The 22,589-nt window shown below is 54.9% G+C and overlaps 1 protein-coding gene and 1 long non-coding RNA gene across 3 annotated transcripts in view; one reads left to right on the top strand and one right to left on the bottom strand.

Annotated features, from left to right (window-relative positions):
• PPP2R2C (protein phosphatase 2 regulatory subunit Bgamma) overlaps positions 1 to 22,589 on the bottom strand; it is a 134,075-nt gene that overhangs the window by 93,730 nt on the left and 17,756 nt on the right. The window lies entirely within an intron of this gene.
• On the top strand, positions 2,681 to 4,312 carry LOC141372434 (uncharacterized). Its single transcript, XR_012377687.1, has 3 exons — positions 2,681 to 2,993; positions 3,460 to 3,666; positions 3,999 to 4,312. It is a non-coding gene; the product is annotated as an uncharacterized lncRNA (long non-coding RNA).

Raw genomic sequence — 22,589 nt, 5'->3', positions numbered from 1 at the left:
GGAAGAGAAGGCTGGAAGGGCCTCCTGGGAGGAGACTTTCACGGTCTCTGTTCGCCTCTGGTTCCTGTCATGGGTGTGCTGATCCCCTCTAGCAGTTGCCTGGACAGACGCCTCTCTACAAGAAGTCAGGACACGGCTGGCCTGAAGCCCCCATCGTCCAGCCAAGTTTACAGGAGCTGATATCAGCTCCTGGGCCTGGGGCTTGTTCGGTTCTGTGGAGGGGGATGGGGAACAGGGAGGAGACCAATGTCACAAAGCCACCATTTTTCTGGCTCAGAAACCACATCTTGTCAGGGCCAGCTGGAGTTTAGCAGGCCTGGACAGCTGACTCCACTGAACCAAATTCACAAGAGACTGACGAGTAAGCCAGGCAACTCCTTTACGGTGCTAACACTGACAGTGAGCACAACGGGCGCCAGGCCCCTTGTCAAGTGTCTCAGTCATGAACAAGGACCCTGCAAAGTGGGCAGCAGACAGCCGCAATCTCCAGAATCAGAACCAGAGCCCTGAGAGGCGAAGGGATCAGCTCCAAAGTCCCAACCAGGAAGGGGCAGAGCTGGGATTCAAATCCAGGTCCGCCTGACTCCTGGGATATATACAGTCTTTCACTACATATTGTCTGACCCTGAGCCACACGCTTTCCTCTATCCCAAGGGTTGGCATGAGTCAGGGAAAACAAAACCAATAGGATGTTTATACAGAGAAAGAAATCTAATAAGGAATTGGCTCATGTGATTATGGAGGCTGAGAAGTCCAAAAGCTGCAGGGTTGGCCAGAAGCCTAAAGACTCAGGAAGAAGTCATGTTGCAGTTTGTGAGTCTGAAGGCTGTCTTCTGGCAGAATTCCCCCTCGCCCAGAAGACGTCAGTCCTCATTCTATTCCAGCCATCAACTAATTAAATGAGGCCCACCCATACCCTAAAAGGTAATCTGCTTAACTCAATGTCTACAGATCTCAATGTTAGTCACGTCTAAGAATGACTCACAGAAACATCTACAGTAATGTCGGACCACACGTCTGGGCACCATGGCCCAGCCAAGTTCACAAATAACCATCACAGTTGGCAAACTCTTTCTAAAAAAGGCTGCAGAGCCAACATGGAGAGAAGTCTGTGGGGCACACGGCTTCTGTCGCAGTTCCCCACCTCTGCCATGATCGTGCGAAGGCAGCCGCACACAATCTGTAAATGAGCATAAAACTGTAGTTACAAAAACAGGCAGTGGGCTGGATTTAGCCCTCGGGCTGTTGTTGCCATCCCAGTTCTAAACCCCACAACCAGGGCAGACGCAGCCCAAATTTCTGACCATGACATTGTGTTTTTCTAACTTAAACGCCCCATCTTTTATTTTCATCTCTAAGCTGATTTTCACATCCCTTAAAAAAAAAAAGTGTGGCTCAAATCAGATAATCAATAGTCAATTAAGAGTAAATCTCAGGCCCCTCTACAGTGTAAAAAAAATAAAATAAAATGACGAAGACCCCAAGCCTCACTAAGATGTGTTTTAATTTAAGACTAGAAGGAAGGAAAGCCATGAAAGAGAGCAACAGCAAATATTAAAGGGAAATCCCAAAACAAGCAGTCAAGTATAAGAGAACTAATTCCAGTGCCATCGATCAGAAGGACACCCCAGTCCATGGTCATGAACAGCACGAGGGGCCCCCGCGGTCCTGGCTGTTGCTCTAGATCAAGCTCACCGCAGAATATACTGTGCTGCTGTCATGCTTCTCCTTGTCTGTAGTGAGAAAGCTCTGACAGGGATGAAAAGCCAAATGTATGACCTGTCTCCTAGCATTTAACTACCTTCTTGAAGCTTTATTGTATGTTAACACCATGGACATCAATTCTTGATGGAACAGAGTTCATGGTTAAGGGACAAATGAATGCCCAGTCACATCCAAGAAGAAAGGCTCTGGGAGTGCAGGCTGGCTCCCAGGAAGCTTCCAGAGGTCTGAGGATGAGGGGGTCCTCCCTGAGGATGGCCTGCTCCAACTGCTCAGTACAGAAAAGGCGTAAGGAGGGCACACCCCCAGAGGGGCTGATGGCCTTGCCCAAGGTCACACATCCTATCTACAGGAGCCTGACCCCCACCTGAACGCCCCAGTCACTTAGGCTAAGGATGCTGCTCAGAGCCTAGTCCATCAATATCACCTCCCAACTGGGCCTGGACCAAAGTTGGGATGTGAACTTCCACTTAAGAAGTGGCCACGTGAATCCATTTCCTTCCCCACAATGAGCTGCATTTTCCCCAACACCAATATCAATGAGAGTCTGCCATAACTAGACCCTTGATGTCCATGCTGCTTCACAGCGGCCAGCTGCACGGTCTCCCCTGATCTCCCTTGAAGCCCTGGGAGGTCCATGATGATCATCCAGATTTCCAAGAAGGCAGGCAAGGCCCAGAGAGGTCTAGCAAGTTGCCTGAGATCACACAGCCTGCACCAGTGGTCTGGCTCCAAAATCTGTGCTTTCTCTGCTCCACTTCTAGTGCCTTATATCCGTGAAAAGCCAAAGGGGACCATAGGTTCAGGAAGAGAAAGGGGACTCCCCTAAGTGACAAGACCCCACCACCACAGGGTGCTGGGAAAAACTGGCGTTCAGAGTGTCATTGTGAGGTAAGGCCCACAGCCAGAGATTCGCAGTCATACTGAGCACTCATAATCTGACTGAGCCCACCCAAGACAGCGGCTGAACCACAGAGGGAGGAGGGGCCTGAACCATAGCAACTGCCCATCTCCATAGGAGAAATACTCATACTATGGCCAAGTTCAAACTGCTACCAAGATAATGACCAGCTCACAAAAGGAAAAGCTTGGTAAATGGTTCTCATGAGCTAGCATGAGCCACTTTGGAATGTGATCTTCAGCATGTGATGGGGTGAGGGCCACCTCCTGGGACAGAATAAGGCAGGGCCACAGGGCTTCCAGGGACCTCTGCAGTGAGGAGGGCCCGGCAGAGACACCGGCAGGCCTCCAGAACCCAGGACGACCCAGAGGTTAGACCACCGTGCCCTGGTTCCTTTGTAATTCCGCCCTTCCCCAGTCTGTGTCCCGGAGGGGACTGAGTGCCAAGCCTACACCGGGGACCCTGTTTTCCATCATTCCCTGTTCCCGGTTTCCAAACTCCTCCTGCCCCCCCCCCGGCTTCTCTGCGTGCAAGCTTCTGGCCCTCTGCACCCAGAATTCTCTGGAAGGAAGATGCCCTCCTGCTCCTAGAGCTGCTTTCTCACCCCCAAAGAAAGCAGGGAGTGCCTGGGCATGGTGAGGACCACCCTGCGCCCCAGCCCCATGGCCATAATGGCCGCCCTACCCTGGGTGGGGACAATCCACCAGGATCAGGCCAGAAACTACTTTCACCTGAAACCACACCCTGCCCTTCCCTGCCCTGCCTTCCCCACGCCCCACCTAGTCTCCCCGGGGAGCATGTCCTTACTAATCACTTGCACTGCTGTATGGTCTCAGGGTCAGCTTCTGGAGAAGCCCTCCCATGAGAGCCTGGGTTCTCACGATCCCAAGCCTACCTCAGATGCTTTCCAGCTTCGTGGACTCAGGGTGGAGGCTGGGCCAGACACCTGCTCTCCACTCTCCCCGCCATCCACGCCCCCAACGCAGTCCCCTGCCATGCTTGCCCACTCTGAACCGGGCCCCCGCACTGGCGGGGGAGTGAGCGTAAGTCAGAGGAGGTCCTCGAGGATCTGGGCCAGTGCCCCATGCTGAACCACATTTCTATTTCTGTAGCAAAACATATGAAAATTCACACTAAAGGGACAAATAAGGACTCTCAATCCACTCAAGACTCTCAGTCAACTCAATTTAAGTCAGGTTTTGCTGCCAAATAAGTTACAAAAAATCTCCAGGCTTTTGGAGCTTTGGGGATTGGAGAAGATCGGTGAACGGTCTTTGTTTGTGCAGAGCTGCAGCAGTTTTTCTGCCCTACTTCCCGGGGAAAGGGGGTAGCTAGACTGGAGGCCGTGTCTCCATGTTGGCAAATCCCCTTCCAGGCGGTGGCTCTCCTTTATGCTTCCGACGGCCGTGCGCATGCACCTCCACTTCTCCACCCTCCCTACGCCTGGCGTTGGCGTCGTGAGAGCTTGGCACAGCTGAGGGGTATGGAACGGGACCACCTCATCTCCCCGTTGAGACCCAGCAGGATGGCGGCGACCCCTGCGCAGCACCCCTGACACCCAGGCCGTGCTGGTTGTCCCTCCTCAGCGCCCGGCTCCAGACCTCTTACTTCCTGGCTGTGGCTGATCCACCACCAGGCCAAGAGGCGCACAAGCTCCACATCTGAGCCTTGGGTTCAACCATGGACACAGTAATCGTAACAGCTAATGTGACTGTACTTATTATGGTTCTGCCTAATCGCTGCACTTGAATTAATTCCCTTAATCCTCAACAACTTTATATGGTAGCATCCCAGCTCGTTCCGGCTGCTATAACAAAATACCATAGACCAAGGGGCTTACGAGCAACGATTGTTCTCACGTTCTAGAGGCTGGGGAGTCCAAGGCCAAGGCATCAGCAGATTTGGTGTGCGGTGAGAGCCCCTATTCTCAGCGGTCTTTTTACTCTAACGCCACATGGCAGAAGAGACAAGCTAGCTGTCTGGGATCTCTTTCTGAGACAGTATTCCTAATCAGGAAGGCTCTGCCTGCGTGACCTCAACACCTCCCAAAAGCCCCACCTCCTAGTATCACCCCCTTCGGGTTAGGATCCCACATATGCATTTTGGGGGGACATAAACATTAAGACCATAGCAGGGAGGTAGTATCCTTGACTCCATTGTGCACAGCTGAGACCACAAAAGGGAAGTAACGTGCCCAAGGTCACACAGAGAGTAGGCGGCCCAGCCAGCATGTAGCCTCCGCTCTCCAGAGCTTATGGTCATCACCTTTCTAAGTTGTGCAGCCTCTGGTCATGCAACAAAGGCAACAGTGACAGTGAGTCTCCCCAACATGCTTCTCCCTCCCCATCCCCCACTCGCCTGCCTGGTGGCGACCATGGTGAACAGTGTCACGCGCATCATCCTGCCCAAAATATGGTATGGACAGCAATGACAACATAACCTACTTTCATCAACCACGGTGTCCCAGATCACCCACCACTCTGCACCTTGCCCATTTCACCTAAAATATCTTAGACATTGACCCACTTCAGGGTGTTTTGGGCTGCCTCACGCTTTCCATTGCCAATCGTTATGAGACTCTGGGATAGTCTGGCCAGTCCCTTACCAGTGGCCAGCAGTTCCTTCTACACTTTGGCATTGCCAACAATGGTACGATGCATCTCAGGGACCCGTGTCATTCCTCACGTGTGGGAGCTTCTTCAGTAGACAGTGGTTAGAAGTGAGCTCCTTGAGTCCAACATTGTGACCACTCCCTGCATCCCTGCTTCCCCTGTGCCCTCGCCAGCACACACATCATTGGCCATCTGGTCCTTGTCTCTATGGCAGATGAAAATGGTACCTCATCTTCCCTCGTAATTCACCCCTGAGTGTGTTTTTCCTCTTCGTCGCTCACTACACTCCCTTTTGATGCACAAATTCAAAATCCACAAAAGGTTTTCTTGAAATCAACTGGTTTACTTAATCACTTTCATTCCCATCTCCAGGGACCGCACTTCGCATGTCTGTTGGATCCCCTCCGCCTCCTATGTCACTTGCTTTCTCCTCCTTGATTTATATGAATCTGCCTGGCTCTTCCCAGCCGCTGGATCTCCCAGTGTTTCTCTGTATTTCCTGCTGGGATAATTCCATGGTGGACTTCACCTCTTGGAAGAGTGTATTTTTCAGTCCATCTGTTTCACGGGGCTCCGCCATGTTGCCCCCTCTCCTGAGTGCTTGCACACCTACACGGCACTTCTGTCTTACAGGTGTGACCGCCTTGTGTGCCTCTCCCTCAACCAAGACACTGTGTACAGCTGAAATTGTCCTCGGCTCTGTGGTACTTGCTTCTCGTGCACATTCTTCACCTCTTACTTTCCTGACTTTTTAGAGTAATTTCATATGGAGTCTGTGCTGGTTCCTACTGACTATGACTCATCTTTGCATGAGGCAGGTTCTTCCTGAGCCACCCACTTATACAAGAGCCGTGTGCAAGACAGCCCAAAAAGCGAGGCAGTTCTCATGATACAAGGCAGTGAGTGAGGGTCAGCTCTTTCGGCCTCTACTGTTTTCCAGGCAAAGAGGCCACAAGGCTGCACCCCACACAGAGCCTCTTCCCCCCTGCCGCCCGCCCTGCCTCCCCTGGGGACTGCTTCTGGAAAATATGGTTTGTCCACGCGAAACCATGTTCAGCCCACACTTCCCTGCTTTCCCTTTGTAGAAAACTAGAGTGGGAGGGCTCCGAGCCAACGAGGTACTCAAACTCGCTGCTCCACAAGGTGTGGAGAATTCTGCTTCCCTGCTCCGTCTGAGCTCTGCAGCCCTAGGCATCTTCTCTCCCTCTGGAGTCCTCCTGCACCCACAGGCGGCCCGCATTGACCTTCCCCACACATGGGGTTCCAGATGCCAAGGCAGCATCAGAGATGAACAACTCCACTGGTCCACTTACTGCTTCAGGATAATTTCCAAGAGGAAAGAAAAAAGGGAGGGGGGGGAACACTGTCTCTACCCTGTCATTTTCAAGCTGGAATTCCCTGAGCCGGGCTGTGTACTCAGGTCATCCTGGTTCCAAATCCGGAATGCTTCCCCTGCCCTACAATGACCCCCTCAGGGGTTGGCACTTTTTCCATAAAGGACCAGAGAAGAAACATTTTCGGCTTCGCAGGCTGCACTGTGTCCAACAAAGCTTCTCAGCCCTGCTGCAGAATGAAGGCACCTGAGCAAATCCGTATAGCTACATTCCACGAAACTCCATTTATGAAAACAGGAGGCAGTCCAGGTGTGGTCCGTGGGCCACTGTCCACTGAGCCCCTTACGTGGACTAGAATGCAGAGGTCACAAATGCCCAAGCTGTCCTTGGGCAAGCTGACCCCACATATGCGCTTTGGCCCACCTGATGTTTGAAGACTTCTCAGTGAACATTTAGAAATTTGTGAGATTTGACCCACAAACCTGAATTTCTGATTTCTTCCCACACATCGTAAGAGCCCCCTGCATGGAGCATCCCTCTGCCACTCCCAGCATCACACTGCGCTGTGTCTCCTCACACATGGTGTCCTTTGCTCATGGCCCGACCAACCAGGTTTCCTGGTCATTAACGTGAAGGACACACCTCTGGTTCCATTTCCTCAAAAAAGCTGCTGAAGTGCTACGTGAACATGGCCGTCAAGAGACATGGCTGGAATTGCTCAGAAGGAAACTGCATCTCTGGCTTAGGCCATCTTTCTGTTGGCCACAGGGGGATGTGAGACTCGAGGGCTGCAAAGGCCTCCTGGGGCCATCGGGCGTGACCCCTTCCTTTTAAAGATGGGGAATTCGAGCCCAGAGAGGAGCCTGGCTTGACCGGAGCCAGGGAAGCCGGGACCAGAGCTGTCTCATCAACGTCCCTTCATCCAGGACCCCGTCATTATAAACCCGCGAGGGCCCCTGTCTTCAAAGCTGAACTCAACCAAGGCAAAGAGGGACAGCAGAGGGAGTCGCGTCTCCCGCCATCTGTCTCCTGTGTTTACGGAGATGTACTTGTAAGGACTCAGAAACACGCCCGGGAACTCGGTGCACAAAGACAGACTCAGCAGCTTCCAGCAGACATGACGGGGTGGCACTCAGCGGTGCGAGCAAGTCTCTGCCACCTTGATGGCCCCTCGACGCCATGGCTACCTCTGCTGTCTGTCCCTTCAAACCCTCGCTCATCGAATCCTCACAACACCCCTGCGCTTAGATAAAGCACCCACCCCACCCTGCGGGAGTGAGCTGCCGACTCCTGTCTCCAAAACTAAGTTTTCTCACATAACACAACTATGGACCCTGGCGAGGGAGGGGACAGAAATATTTCGGCTCATTTCCCTCCTTTCAGTCTGGACCGGTCCCCAAGCAGCACTGCTGTTGGCTTGACTGCGGTTTTACCAGATCTTCTGGAAGGCACACAGAGCGCACTTACGCCAGAGTCCTCACAAAACCTCTCCTTCCCGTCCTTTCTCATCCCAGGCGCCCGGACAAACAGTCCTGGTCCCCGGCCCCCCACCGTGTCCCCAGCCGCACAGAACGACACAGCTTGCCACCTCACAGTCGGTACCGCTGCAAAGCAAAGTGGGTCATGTGTGACTGGCAAACAGGAGAATGATGTCAGGAGCACAGGAAAGTCGGGTTGGCTCAGGCACGATGTTTCTCGGTGTGTGAATGTTTTGTGCCAGCCAGCGGAGGCAGCTGAACACAAAAACCACGAACAGCCCAACACAGCAAGCTGCCAAGGAAGACAGCACGGGAAACCGTGCCCGTTCGCTCGCTCGCTCCCTTCTCTTGGCTCAGTCTGGAAGGGTTTGGTGGGCAAGTCTCTCTTTCTGTGCTTGGAACTCGTCTCCACCTGTACATCAAACATCCTTCACCTTGTTTCACAGGAGAAAATTATACAATTGCTCCAATATTTATTAGGAATTCAACATGTGTTTTTTTTAAGACTTTATTTATTTGAGAGACAGAGAGAAAAAGAGGGAGCATGAGAGCGGGGAGAGGCAGAGGGAGAAGCAGGCTCCCCACTGAGCAGGGAGCCCAACGTGGGGCTCGACCCCAGGACCCTGAGACCATGACCTGAGCCGAAGGCAGATGCTTCACCGACTGGGCCACCCAGGCGCCCCCAACATGTTTTTTAACTGTGCTAGATTTTTAGAGGATTGTTACTACATTTGTTAGCATTCCAGTTCAAGGCTGCATACGTTTCCAGTGCTCTGCCCCGGACGTATTCTGCTCACCAGCCCGGGGTCAGCAAGCGATTTTCCCAATTTAGAGGTTTCCCAGGAACATACACATCCTGCTTGAGCAGAGACACCCACACTTATCTTTACAGTTACCTTTTACTTTTGGCCTGATTTGCTGGTTTTCCATTTATGGCAGAGAGCCAGTTTTTAAGGAAAAATATTAAGCTAATAATAACACGCACAGTGCAGAGGCAGTCCCTGACCCACTATGGTTTACGGGGTAGAAACGTGACACAGCGTGGGCACAGAGCAAACCCACGTACCAGTCCCAGGACTTCGGAACACACGGGGCAGACGACATCTGGACAGAGGATCCTTTCACGCTGAATCCCTCAGCAGCACCGGGGGGATGTGGGAAGAACTCAGCAAATGATGTTTGTTACTATTGCCACCCTTATTTATAGAAGAGGCAAGAACAAAATAAATGGGATGTTTCCCCTCTACTACCAGGCAGAACAGCCCACTGGACATCCATCAGCAACAGCAAAGGCAGTTCAAATAAACTTGCTTTCCATTAACCCTGCATAAGCACTGGTTGCCCAGCATCAGCAGGAATTACTAATTACTAGTCTGAAGCCCAGAAAGATAAAGAATTAGGTTTATTATAAATGCAGCATGTGCACTCATGCAGAGATGACTCGCTCTACAGCTTGTGACGTGTACTGATTTACGGCACGACGTTCTCACTGTGCCGCTTTTCCAGTTTCCAGTGCTCTAAATGAGACGCAGATGAAGAAGAAAATTAGAAATCTAACTTTGGCATGGTTCAAAATAGTTTATTTCCATCCCAGGAGAGCAGAGATGACAAGTATCTTTCCTGTCATTTTCTTCTAAATTAGGGAAGCATGATCTGGGCTGACGGATGCTTCTGGTCACAGCCTCATGGCCAGACACTGGGACTAGCCCCTCTCCCTTCCCCTGAAAAGTCTGCAAGTCTCCCCATGGCCCTCCTGCCTCCAGGGTCCCCTGCCTGATCTCCTCTTCCCTCGAGATCTGGAGAGATCTTTCTTATCTGACTCCATCACACTCCAGCTTAAATACCTTTGTTGGATGGCTACACCTTCAGGGTCAAGTCCAGATGCACAGGCACATGTCGTGAGTCCTTGCCAACCAAATCCATACTGCCAGTCCCAGCTTAGCCAGCTTAAGCTTAACCCACACATTGCTACTTACCCTTCTTCATGCACACCATGCTATTTCACATTCTTCAGGGGCCAACGCCTCCACCCAGCCTGCCCTCGGCTTTCACTTCACTGCCTGGAAACTCGCTTAAGACCAGCTCAGGAAACACTGGGTCACGTTCCCCATCCCTCCATCACCACAAAGAGGTCTCACAGTCCGTGGCACCCTCCCTCCCAGAACTCATCAAAATGACACACATCATAGTTGTCTCTTTGTCCAACTGTCTCCCTTCCACACTACTTCCCTGAGGCATGACCCTGGGGACTGAGCCATCCCTAGGTCCTCAGGGCCTAGCACGGGGTCAACAAACAAATGGAAAGCAATCCACATTGGAAGTGGACCAGTAAACAAATGCTTCACAGATTCATTTTCTGGGACGTCCTCAGGAAATGGTATCTGTCTACCTTCAGAGCCTCATGCCTGAACAATCAGTCCTATGTCTTGGCAAGTTCAAGGCAGAATTCCAATCCCATGCATAGGAGAAGCAGAAACAGGGAAACCCGAAGTCCTATCAGACCCTGTCCCCTAGGGCCAAGGATTTGCAGGGTGGGCATGGAAGGAACAGACCAGCCTCTTCCTAAGGGAAGCCCAAGCCCCTGGGCAGGATGGCATTGATCGGAGGATGGCCTGGTTTTCAGCAGTGGTGTAAAATGCCCAATCTGTAAAACCCCATTGTGGTCCCCGAGGCCCAGCCAATGCGGAGCCCCAAGGTAAAGAACCAGGCGACCGCCACCCGGTGCTGTCCACGGTGCTGACTTCCAGCCTCTGGTGCGCTAGGGCCTCAGCACCTCCCTCCCCATCCGCCTCTGCCTCCAAGCCTCCTGACTGAGCGGGCAGCCACTGCCTGGGTCCTTTCTCATTGTATTTCCCCTGAACATCCTTTTGAGTGACAGCCCGGCTTCTTCGTCACCCTGTCTAGAAGTGGACTCTGAGGCAAGGTTCTGAGCAGAAGTGATTAGTTCGTGTTCCCAGGAAAAACTGGGAAGCGTGGGGAGTTGGGACCAGGATGGAAAGGAGGCCAAGAAAAGGCACACGGAGGACAACCTGGCTCAGCCCTGAGGGGAGTGTAGGTCACCCCCAGGGTGTCCCCATCAGGAGCGAGGGGCCGGGGTGTTTGCACCATGATACCTGCCCGTCCCTGCTGCCCCTCAGAGGACACAGATGCCCAGGAACCTCGAGCCCCCCAGGGCACAGGCAAGAGGAGCTCCAGCAGCCTGAGGAAGACCCAGGTGCAGGCTCTTGGAAAAGAAAGCACTTTGGGGTCCTTATGCACAAAAACAGTATGGGGCTCTGAGGGGACATGGCAGAGGCCTGACAACATGGGCCACAGCCCCTCTCCTCACTGATGCCACAGTGGCCCTTCTCAACCCAGCTCTGGTCTCTTCCTCCTCAGCTCAATGCCCTTCCCAGCCCCACCAGCCCCAGCGAAAATCCAGCCTCCTCAAGCCTGCCCCACAGGCCTCCACAACCCGCAGCCCCCAACTCCCACCCTGTTTTACAGTCTGCCTTCCTGGATGGCCTGCAGTCTCCCCATGCACACTTGCCCTCTGCCCAGCCTGTGCCCCACTGTGCCCTCCTCCTGAGAGCCCCCCAGGCTTGCCCACCTGGCTAACTGCTCAGGCATCATCACCTTCTGCAGCTGGGTTACCACTCAGCGCACCCGTGTCCCTGCTCCTCAACCTCATCTAGACCTCCGCTCCTCAGCCTGGGCCTCCACGGCCCTAGTGGCCATCCCTGTGAGGAGCAGAGGGACCTCGGGGGTGAACCGGGTAAGTAACAAAGGGGTGGTGTTGTGGAGGGAGGGGGTGGCCCCCACATGCATGTAAGCCGTTGGCTCCACCAGGCACCGCGTGTTCCTGCACAAGGACCCAGCACCCAAGTCTCGAGTCTTCATCGGCAGCTCGGGATCCTCCTCCAGCCCTGCCATTGGAACTGAACACCTGCTGGGCAGTAGCTGCTCCCTCCCACGTCTCACAGGCCATGGCAGAAGCCACCTGGCCACCTGGGTCAAATCGAGCACACAGCCGATCTGAGTCAAACACCAACTGTGGGTGGGAGAAGCCAGTTGGCCAAGATGGCCACCTCACTCTCCGATCCGTCCTGTTCCTTGAGCTGCTGAGCTCGGGCTGTCACATTCTGACGTGACTCAGAAAGCTGTGACATGTGGCATCGTAGCATGGAATGAACCTGCCGGCGGCTTGGGCAGCCCCAGGGCGAGGAAGCCACCAGCCTGTCCAGCGTGCTATCTCCCGCGTCCATTCCCAGCACCTGGGCTGCTACTCCCCGCCATCTGCCCCACCAGCAGAAGGCCCTCGCTCCCCTCCGAGCCTCAGGCTGCAGATGATTCTCCCGCCCGGGGGGAGGATCAGCTCCTGCCTGCTCTTGGCAGGAAGGTGGGCAAGTGGGCAGAGGCCTGGGCTCGGGACCAACCTCCTTGGACACTCCAAAACTCTCAGTGGGAAGCAAAAACTGCCCTCAGCCACCTGCTTCATCCCCTGGGGCTGCCAAGCCATGATCATGATGCTCTGCTGACCATTCAGTTCCATTTAGTTTCAGGTGGCATCAGGCCCCAGTGCGCACCACAAATGGCATGGCACCAGGGGGCTGGGGAGAGGACATGCTGCTGCTGCTGCTGCTGAGCATGGCAATAATCAGAGCCACCGAGACAGACAGCACTTTCTGTGTCCCAGGGACTCACTGAGTATTCTACATGAATTAAATGGTTTAAGCTTCCGATAACCTTAAGGCATGAGAACACTTTTGTCATCCCTGTTTTACAGATGAAGAAACCTATGCACAGAGTGGTTAAGCAACTAACCCGGGGCCACACAGCCAGTAAGAGGAATTGGGCTTTGAACGCACAGAGTGGCTGCTGGCTACGAGGCTGAGCCCAGCATTCTCCATAATGAGTTCTGGGTCCCCAGAATTCGCCGAAGGAAGACACCTGTATTTTTCCTATCACAGCTGTGGAAATTGAGGCTCAGAGAACTTGCATGACTTGCCCAGGGCCACGCACAGGACCTGACCTTGAGTCCACTGGGTTCCAAAGCCCATGCCCTGAATCACTATGCTTGACCGCCTCCCTGCAGGCTTACCACCATCCACACCCATTCCCACACTTCGTGGGAAACCCTGTTTTCCACTCTGAGCATGATGGAGAATAAAGCTCTGCAGTGGCCCCAATTTTTTAAACTTCCCTAAGAGATGAGGCCCCTTCCCTCTCCCCTCGGCCCTACTCCAGTGAGGATCCCAGCCAGCCTGCCCGGCAGCCGCCTGGCAGGACTAATTCGACACACACCAGCCTGATCAACCTTAATACAATCAACATCATCTCTCAAAAGTGACTCTGGCTTCTCCATCTTCTGCTGATTTTATTAGGAAGGTTTGTATAAGCAATGGGTATCTCACGACACACACAGGGTGCCCTCCACCCCAAACCTCCCATCTTGGCTGTCTGATACCGCTGCAGGAAGCCGTCCACACTGGCGTGCAAAAGCCCAAGGACGCCCTGGGACCCGGGGGGTCATCAGGTACTGTGAGAGGAGCCGGCTTACTCCTGCATGAGTCACTCCCTATTTATGGATATTTCCCATAAGTCACTGCCGCCGCATTCAGCCAGACGATGGCGAACCTCAGCAGCCTGGTGGAAAAGACGTGAGCTAAGAACCAGGAAGCCCTGGATTCAGATCCCACCCCACCACTTCCTGGCTGTGTGACCTTCACCAGTGACTGGACCACTCTGGGCCTCGTGTTCCTGGTCTTTACGGTCACAATGGCAATGCTGGGCTTATAGGGCGACAGAGAGGCTCCGGAAGACGCTGGGTGCTCCGTAAATGTATTCCCTCCCCACTCCACCCCCGGGTGTCCTTGCAGACCATCTGGTCCAAGGGCTGGGAACAGATGGTTCCTGGGTGCTTCTTATCCGGCTGCCTCGTCTGGCCCACGCAGGCTTGCAAGCAGCATGGTGAGGCCAGCACTGAGCCAACCCAGCACAACAGCAGCCTAAGCCAACACCCCAGTCACAGATTTGGCCTGCGTGCAGCCCTCCGCCTGGATGGAGCGAAGAACTGACAGATCAGGACAACTACAGCCCAGAACCAAATAACGGACAAAGATTGACAGTACAAGTGGCTACCAAGTGCTCGATGCAGACGAGAGCTAGTCTCCCCAGGTACAGAAACCAGGCTGATAAATAAGACCTAGGCCCTGACACTTATTACAGGAGGTCTGTGTCTGCAGAAGCTGGGGTGGCCAGGGCCCGGGGCTGGGAGCAGGGGTCTGTCACCGGGTCATCTTCTGCACCCATTTTCTTTCTCGATCCTCCCAACAATAGCAGAGCCTAGTTGCTACTTCTCCCATTTCACAGATGAGCAGACTGAGGCTTAAGGAGGTCACATAATTCGCCCCAGGTCCCCCGGTTAGGAGGTGGGGGAGCCAGGAGTCCTGGGAATTCCAAACGCACCGTGCCACTCACTCTCAAGGGTTCTCCCATGTGCAATTTCCCCCCAAGGGTCTCAAAGTCACCCCGCTCCTTCTCTCTGCCTCTCCCTGTCCCACTGCTTCAGAGACCCGATTCTGCATATCCGAGGCTACTAAGGGTGGAGGGACTAGTTTCTAAATTTCTTTGAACATAAGGAAGCTGCACAAGGAAGGTGCACAGACGTCCAATGTCCCCGTGTTTCCGAGTGATGACTAGCTGGGCAGATGGTTTTGCACTCAGCAGTTTTTACTGTGACATATGATAATGATCCTGCAGAGATCAGAGAAACGTCCAGGGATCGTTTCTGCAGGGCACCTTCCCACCCATGGCCTCGTGGCATCAAAAACCTCCCCGAGCCTTTTCAGGGTGACTCCTGGTCATCTCCATGCACCAGCTGAGAATATTCCAGATTCTTGTGTTCACTGCCCAGGTAAGACAGGATATGCTGGGATCATTGGCACATCTGCATCAGCTACTGTGCATTTAATTAATCCAACTGGAACCAATTTGGGGCAAGTTAATTAACTAAGTTTGCAGAAGGACAGATTGTCAGAGGGAGTTCGGCTTTTGCATCTATGAACCAAACATCCAAAGAACAAGCGAGGCGGCCGTGCTCATCTTACAAAAAGGCAGAGCTTCATACATAGGCTAGGGATATTGCAAAGTTAAAATTGCAAGAAAAGGGGCACCTGGGTGGCTCAGTCGTTAAGCGTCTGCCTTCAGCTCAGGTCATGGTCCCAGGGTCCTGGGATCGGGCCCCGCATCGGGCTCCCTGCTCTGCGGGAAGCCTGTTTCTCCCTCTCCCACTCCCCCTGCTTGTGCTCCCTCTCTCGCTTTGTCTCTCTCTCTCTCAAATAAATAAAATCTTTCAAAATAAATAAATCAAAAAAATAAAATTGCAAGAAAAGCGGAGTTCTACATGTGTAACTTTCACTAATCCAAGTGGCTCAAGAGGCCTAAGCACCAAGGTTCCTGCTCGCTCTAAACATTCTCCTGCCGACGTGGTGTTCTGAGGGAAGCAAAGGGGGGGACACACACACACACACACACACACACACACACACACACACACACACACACCGCCGAGCCTCAGCCCTCATGTGTCCCAAAACTTGAACTTGAAGTAGGAATAGAAGATCTGCTGCCCCTGAGTGGTCACGTGGCCTCAAGTCCACCCGAGGGGCCCCAGCTGGGTGCTGGGCAAGGACCACACCCTGACCCTGAGAGCTGGCATTTCCCGAGTGTGGGCTCTGCTGCGTCCTGGCTGAGGGACACTGCGCACAGTGTCCTCACCTATAAAAAGCCAGTGACAAGCTACCCTGGGGGTCATGTTGAAGATGAAGGTAAAGAGCTCGGATTGTCCCTGATCCATAGGAAGTGCCCACAAATGTCAGTTATTATCCTGAGACTCTAGAACTCGGAGGTGAGCCTGCAGCATCTTCAACTCCTCCCACCGCCCCCCCCACCGCCACCAAGCACAGCCTCACCTGGAAGAGCACAGGACATCACTTCCCCAGCCCCACCCCCACCCACCTGCCAAGCCTGCGGGTAAAATGCAAGCCCGCTGGATGGAGGGGAGAGGGATGAACCAGGGCCTTATTCAGGCAGCAGCTGGTGAACAGGCTCAAAGCGCTTAAGAGACTGGCGGGGGGAACAGTGCTTGCAGGGAAGGGAGCGGCCTCCCTTGGACGAGGGACTCCCAGCCTGAGACCCACAAAGTGCAGAGGGAGACCTGGCAGAGGCCCTCACACCCTTCAACCGGCTGGGGACAGGAAGCCACGTCAACTCCCAACACACCAGTGCTGAGGGAGCCTCCCACTCTCCGTTTCCATGGGGATCCCCTTGAAATAACCCCATAACAGGCTGCTGTCTTCCCTGCGGAGGAAGTGCTCAGGATAAATGTGATGAAAGGAATGGAGGGAGGCGGACTCTCACCCGCACACAGGATGCCATGGAAATTTCAAGGCCAAGGGCTCAGCCCCGTGCCGCCCACCCACTCACTCGGGCAACAGAGGTGAGCAGGGCCTGGGGGCCGACTTAACCTTGATTCCTTGCTGGCACAGGGGGGCAATAAGACCACTTCCTTGGCAAGTGAACAAGGAGGAAATTACCCACAGCATCTAAAACAACATCCATGTCCCTTCGGGAGGGCCCGGGTTTGCAGGGACATGGCCTGGGTCTGTCATCCCAGCATGACCTGGACAAGCCCCTGACTCAAAGCCTCCACGTTCTCCAGTGCCTCTGGTAAGAGCAGATACGGAAGCACCCGCAGCTCACACATCACTGCCTCCCTCCCCCTGCAGCGCAACCGTGCTGGCCTCATAATCCTAAAATATTATGGAAAAGTTCTTCGGTTCAGGCCATCAAAGGATTTTGAGCCCCTGCTTAGGGCAGGGAGAGTGGGGGCTCCCATGCATTCCCCGTGGGGTGCACCAGCCTTCACGTGCAGTTGGCAAATGAGAAGAAGAAGAGCACCTGGCTAGCGAGAACAGTACTTGCTACAAACACGTACCGGGCACTTCCTGTGCCATGCAGTTCTCAAAGCCACCCTCAGACTTCGAGAACTGTTGCCCCTACTTTGCTGATGGGAACACTGAGGCCCCTAGAGGTCACATGGAGAGGGTAGCAGGGCAGGACTCGGGCCCAAGTCCCCTGACTTGCTCACAGCCCACTCTGGGGCCTCCCTGCCCTGCTCTGCCCTGCCCAGGCCGGCCCACCTTCCCCAGCTCCAAGCTATGGCTGGATGAAGGCTCAGGCTCAGGACCAAATCTGTCCCTCAGGGGAGGCCCCCCCAACCTATGCTGCATGTCGCTATCCCCTCCATCTGGATCACCCCATCACTCCACCTAGTCCCAGGGTCCTCTCCTCCCTCGAGGCACCATGGCTCCTGGGACTCAGGGAGAACCGCCAGCCAGAACCACCAAGGCCAAGGTGCTTGGGTTCTGCTGCCCCGGGAGGTAGGAAAGCTGAGGTCCAGGAAGCTAAGAGCCCCTCTCCAGGGCCTTCCGCCAGGAACTCCTGGAGGGTGGCGAAGGAAGGACAGGAACTGCCATCTGTATCTGGCTGTCCCCCTCGCCCCAGGAGAGCAAAGGAACCACAAGCCAGTGGCTACACCCCAAAAGGAATGTGCTGCAGGAAGGCCCTACATCAGGTTAAGTGAGGTCCTGGTTAATGGGGGTTGGGGGGCAATGCTGACCCCAGCAGGCAGCCGAAATGTCCCTGCTTATGGCACTTCCCACAGAGAGCTCCTTCAAATCCCCACCATCAGCCCTAGTCACCAACCAGTCAACCTCCATTCCCTAAGAGGGCGCCTGTGGGACCACCCAGGTGCAGTGCGTGCACCTGCGGGCAGGCCCTGGGCACGCTCCCCTCGGCGGCCTCCCACCTGGGCGGCAGGCAGCTCAGAGGAGACCTCAGGACTGTTTCTGAAGGCAAGGCCTTGCAAAGGGTAGAAAGCCATACAGCCCAGTGCTGGTGAGGATTGGGGAAATGGGCACCGCAGATTTGGCTACCTCACTCAAAATATAAGGCACGGGTGTTCATTCGCAGCATCGTGCAAAATAGGGAACAAAACGCAACGACACAAGATAGTCTAACAGGTGACAGCTCCTTCCCTACCAAGAACTCTCTCCAGCCACTAAACACAATGGGGCACAACTCTACGGGCCAATTCAGAAAGAACAGTATCTTCATACTATGCCTCTGCGTGCTCCCAGTATTTTCTATTTTCTACCATATGAATATATGACGTTAATTTTTAATAATAAAATGAGTTTGGTTTTTTTAATGACTATAAAAGCAACTGCTCATAAAAGTCCACAAAACACGTACTTGAGAGAAAGGAAAATACGGAGCCGTACAGACTCAAGGACCCTACGGCCCCCAGCCATCCGACCGCGCTGTGCCTCCTCCGCGGGCCCCAGCCCTGGGCTCTGTGCAGAGGGCCTCCTGTCAAGACATCCACCCCCATGCACAGCAAAATGTGTTGCCCAAAGCAGACAGGAGACTCATATGTATATATTCAGCGGGGAAGCAAATCTCAAAGTCCCAGGATGCCAGGCCACCTGGGCAACACACAGTCTCCCTGCTGTGAGGGGTCAGAATCTTCTCTTCTTTCATCAGAAGGCAAATGCTGGTGAGCTATGATTTCCAGGGAAATAGCAGGTCCAGGGTGCAGGAACAGGGCTGGGGGGGGTGGGGGTAGAAGAGCCCTGAAAAAAGGCTGATCCCAATCTGTTGGGAGAGCCACCACACCCCGTTTTTGTAGGATTCCCTCCTAATTCTCTGTCACCCGTGTTGCGTGTCCTAGATAGCTTTGGGGACGGAGTCTCAGGCAGCGGCAGAATTAGCTCTGGGAGATGCCGGTGTGGTGGAAATGGCACTTTGGAGTCAGCAAAGCTGGGCTGAATCCCAAGTCCACCCTCCTGCTGGCTGTGCAACCCTGGGCAGAGAGCCTGACCTCTCTGAGCCTCTGTTTTCTCCTCTGTGGGGGTCTGGGGGGAAGGGGGTGTGAGCCCCAACTGCAGATGGTTATCACAACAAAGACCGTGGCTGGTATCTCTGGCCAGTCTCCCGCGTCTATTCCACAAACGCTGGCTTCCCTCACCTGCCATCGACGTCCCCATTTTAACCTGAACTCAGGGTCTGTCTCTCACTTTAGTGGGTGAATGGCTACCCAGCTCTTCATCCAGGTCAGAGAAAAATCAAGCAGCTGCTCAGCCGGACTCTGGAAGTTTGCCAAGTGTTTGAAGGAAAATGCCAGACGATGCGCACAGTGGGTCAGCTCGGGGGATTCCGGCCCCGCAGCGCCTGCTCAAAGCACCTGGCCAACAACGAAGGAAGGCCGATGGGGGGGGCCCCAACGAACGCCGTGGGCCATCCTGGACACAGTGCCCATCCCAAAGTCCCAGGGGTGCAGCGAGGTCTGTGCACACCGTCGGGGGGTTTGGCGTATGCGGTCCTGTATTCAAATCCCGCCCACCCACGTAGGAGCTATGAAGCCCCCACCTCTGTTTCCTTGCCTGTCAACGGGAGGTGATGACAATTCCACACCCACAAGGAGTCCTGAGCCAGGCCTCCCTCTGCCTCCTCCCCTTTCCATGCCGCCCACTACCTGTTCACCCTCTAGAACCATCTTCCCCTCTCTTTTCCTCCTTAGATCCCAAAACTTGCTCAGGACCCTGTCTCTCCCGTCTCCCCCCAAACCAATCTCAATGCCTGTATATAGCAGGCCTCAGTAAATACATACTGAATGAATTCACTTCTTCCAGGAAGCCCTCCCCAACTCCCCACCACCCAGGACCTCCTCCAGGAAGCCCAGCCCCGAGGCTCCCCCCTGCCACCATCGTGGCACTGACTCCCTGTCCATCCGGACTGTTCTAGGGACTCCTCAGAACACGGACCTTGTCAAGCACACCAGTGGCCTTATTCCCCACTCCCAGCAAAGCACGTGACACACAGTACATGCTCAATAAACTGTGGGCCGAAGATTTGCACCTCGCGTAAGTCCTCTCAAACATGAGTCTCCTTCTCAGCAGGGTGGGCCTTCCTCCCCTTCTGCCTCTCTCCTCTCCCAAATGTCCCACACCCCCCAACTGAATGCAGCTTCTTAGGGCAACAAGGTCCATCTAACGCACGAACACCAGACATGCCCTCTCTCCCGGTCCCTGTTTCTTTGTGCTCTCTACAACCAACGGCACCACCTTTCAGAGCGGAGAGGGCTGCTTTGTTCCTCCTCTGAGGGCAGCCCTGGACAAGGGCCTCGGGTTATAAACCCAGCGGAGCCTGTTTTATGGAGAAGGTGTTGCACTGCTGATAGGTTTTTATAGCTGCCTGTTTACAAAGCTGAATCATAATTAATTCTCAGCCACCTCCCTGCCATCCCCACTGTCCCATGGGGCCTGGTTTGGGGGTGGCCAGGGAGGCAGGGGGGCAGAGAGGACACCCCCGCCCTCCAGGGCTCCTGGGCATTCTCTGTACTCACTAAACTTCTCCTTCCTCCTCCCCCTGTGGGACTTGGCTGGGGTGTCTGGCAGCCCAATAAATGGCACTCCGGTTCCTGCCCAAGGCTAAAGCTCCCCAACAGGGAGAGGAGAACTCCGTATGCAGGGTCGGGCCGGGCTCAGCAGGGAGGATGGGGCGCAAGCTCTAACACCCGCCAGACCTGCTCTTCCAGAACCCAGAAATGACCTCACCCACCCCCCCCCCCCCCCCCCCCCCAGGCCTGGCACCTTATGTCACAACTTATCCCAAACCCACAAATCAGACCACCCTCTCCCCGCCCCTGAAGGAATGGGGTGGGGAGGGTGCGGACGACCCCTCCCAGGCGCAGAACTGGGGGTCAGGGCCTCCCGACAGCCTGGACAGGAGACTGAACGAGACCAGAGGGGCCAGGTCCCACTCTGCCTGTGCCTTCCTTAGATGTATAAACGGGTCCAGCCACCTCCTGCTGGCCTGGGGGCCAAGTGTCCCCTAGAATGACCGTGCACATCCCCCTCAAGCCCCCATTTTGTGAAGACTGGAGTCTTAACCGTCAGGGTACAGTGGATCTGCCTCACTGCCTAGCCCCTGCCCCCCTCCCCGGTAATGGCCCCCCCTGCTCCTGGGGCCGGGGCCTCATGCCTGCATGCTGCCTTCTGCAGAGAACCCATGGGCATTTGTGCCCTCGAGACAGCCTGAATTTCACAAATGGGGAACTGAGGCCCAGGGAGGCTTCCCCGGGGTCCTATGCAGCTAGTCACCAGGAAAGTCTGAGTCTGCACGGTGTCTCCAAGCCCACCATCCTTACCCATCACCACACCACACAGCCCTTTGTAAGGATAGAGCCACACTGTCCCCATATGGACACACATGTAGCTGTGGCCAAGTGTCCCAGTTTGCAGGTTTTTTAAATTGGGTCACACCCAGGGAAGATGCCATCAGGGAGGTCTAGTTGGGGTTCACACAGGGTTCACAGGGTTGACCCTGGTGCCTTCCAGCCCCAACCCAAACGCGTCCATGTCTGGGACTCAGGGAGCCACCTGGAAGCAAAGTCATCTACGGAGGCCTTCACACAAACCCCGTGTGGACCCTGGTGGCCAGCTCCATCCCGCCGGCTGTCCCAGCTCACACTCTCCCGGAGGTACATTCACCCTCCAGCCCAGCACGGATCACGACCCTCCCGGGAACACCAGGGGCACCGCAGGAGCCGTCAGGGCGGGGCTGGGGTTGGAGTGGGTCAGGGCCAAGGGTCAAGGCCTTCAGAGCCACCCTGCAGCGTCTTTCCTGAGATGCCAAAAGCGTGGGGGGTTGGGTGGCTCCCTCCACATGAGGTTCCCCTGCTCAGCAGAGGAGCGTCTGATGGGACCTTTCCGAGTATCAGGTGCGCCTAATGCTTTACCTCAGTCCAGCCTCGAACTAACCCCGAGAAGACATTCTTCTTGGCCCTGATTCAGAGATGAAGCTACAGGGGCACCAAGAGAGGCTGGGGCAGGTCAGCCACACACAGGACAGTGAGAGCAAAGGAAAGTCAGCCCTGGGGTGACTGGAGCCCCCCTCAGTGCCCTTCTGTGCCTCAGATGCGAAAGCACCAGGGGGAAAAGCGGGGGGGGGGGGGGGGGGGACCCGGGGGGGGGGGGGGGGGGGAAAGGGAGTCAGGAGTCACTGCGAGTGCCTACAGCATCAGGAACCAGCGCCCCCCAACCCGTGCACCCCAGCTCCGCCTCCTCCTGGCGGGGGGAGGTCCTACCTCCTGGGCCCCTCAGTTTCCTTGGCTGTAAAATGGGGAGAGTCACTCCCACCTCTAGATGCGAAGGAGATAAGCCAGGTGCCCACTGGCTGGAGAGAGCACGGTGGCGCCTGCCTGTTACTCCGGCACCAGCAAATGTGTGAGGGGGCTGTGGTCGGGTTTTTCCCCACCTCGCCCACGTGCAGAACACCAAGCCTGGGTGGCTTAGTTCTTTCCGTCCCAGCGAACCTGAGGCTCCTTCCCAATTGCTCTGACACGGATGAGTCTAGAAGATGTACACCCGGGGAACCAAGCCAGGCACAAAGACACGCAGCGTGTGACTGCGTTTACACGAGGTCCCTAAGAGGCAGG

Source organism: Callorhinus ursinus, unplaced genomic scaffold (assembly GCF_003265705.2).
Source record: "Callorhinus ursinus isolate GAN/ISIS: 27379988/994484 unplaced genomic scaffold, GSC_fseal_2.0 scaffold4, whole genome shotgun sequence".
In the NCBI taxonomy this organism is placed as follows: domain Eukaryota; kingdom Metazoa; phylum Chordata; class Mammalia; order Carnivora; family Otariidae; genus Callorhinus; species Callorhinus ursinus.
This window is presented reverse-complemented; position numbering and strand designations above follow the sequence as displayed.